Below are 1,354 nucleotides of genomic sequence, written 5' to 3'. Positions count from 1 at the left end.
GTAAATCCTTTGTTGAGCCAATTGGGCTTGGGCTAAATGTTCCTTCACAATCGGCATCACTTGGGCAATTCTGTCTTGCATTTGGGCCACATGTTCAATCACACTTCGATGAGGGGAACTCTCACTCTCCCATTAAAAGAATTTGCATTTATCAGGAGGAAGAAACAAGTTCTCCTCCGAATATAGGGATTTTTACTGTGAGGTATGTTGCTCTTTGTATCAAAGGTAGGCGCACAAAACACAAAGGTTTTTGGGAGTATCAAAAAAGTTTTAATTTCATATATATAAAATTTTCATAAAATTATTCATATAAAAGAGTTTACATGATTAAGACCACAATTTCATAATTCATTAACAAAGAAAGAAAATTAGGAAAATGGATGCAGACTTGCCAACTAGTTTCGCACTGGTGTGCTTCGTCAGGGCTTGCAAAATTGTTCCTGTTTCTTTATTTACATATGGTGGTCTGTGTATGACATAGAAATATACGTCATTAGTACAAATACAGTATAGCAGTTTACATGAGTCAATTTTGTAAATAAACATGTAAGTAAAAGGTTTTTATTGCGCTTACCACTTCCGTTAAAAAGCTCGGGGCCAAGGCAGGTCGACCTGCCTGAATGTTGACAAAGGATACACCAGTGTAATAAGGAGGCAGACTGGTACACTTCTAAGCAATAGATGCCAGATCCAATTGGCTATAGCAGGTGCAGACAATGAGATGTTTAGGACTTGCAGTAGACAATAAAGAAATTAGAGATGTGGGTGTCTATGTACTATATCTATATCACTCCTAAAAAGAAAAGGAGAACACATAATAGTGTAATCACTACAGTGGAAATATTTCCAATGTAGGTAGTGTAATTGTTGTATAAATATACAAAAGATATCAAGAGTCACACAATTATTATATTATATAGATGGGCCACATAAGGAGTTATCATTATAAGCAACTAATTGCTTGCAACCAAAAAATGGTGCAACCATAGAGTCAAAATATGTGTTTGATAATTTAAATACACACACTAAAGGGCAAAGGTGTCACTGAATAAATATATTACCTCAATGGCGATAAGGTTCAACTTAATATCAACAGTAAGGTTCAAATGGAATAATAATAAGTATATAGATATAGGTGTAAATAATATGGGTGCATATGGCTAGCTAGTCCACATAAAGCACCCATCCATTAATCAAGTAATAAGCAAAAATAAGGGAGAGAATTACCTTAGATGAACCAAAAAGAGGTAAGTATATGTACAGCAATAGCATATGTTGGCGTCCTGTGTGTGTTGTCCTGTCCTCCATCCATCCATCCAGGTCGGCGTCTGACGTGTATGCCGTCCGCGTCGAC

The 1,354-nt window shown here is 36.3% G+C and overlaps 1 long non-coding RNA gene across 1 annotated transcript; it reads right to left on the bottom strand.

The window, feature by feature from the left end:
* Positions 1-436: 436 nt before the first annotated feature.
* LOC120942647 lies at positions 437-1,113 on the bottom strand. Its single transcript, XR_005750216.1, has 3 exons — positions 1,062-1,113; positions 575-793; positions 437-466 (listed from the first exon to the last, which is right to left on the bottom strand). It is a non-coding gene; the product is annotated as an uncharacterized LOC120942647 (long non-coding RNA).
* Positions 1,114-1,354: the final 241 nt, after the last annotated feature.

The sequence above is a fragment of the Rana temporaria genome, chromosome 6, assembly GCF_905171775.1.
Source record: "Rana temporaria chromosome 6, aRanTem1.1, whole genome shotgun sequence".
Taxonomy (NCBI): Eukaryota; Metazoa; Chordata; class Amphibia; order Anura; family Ranidae; genus Rana; species Rana temporaria.
This window is presented reverse-complemented; position numbering and strand designations above follow the sequence as displayed.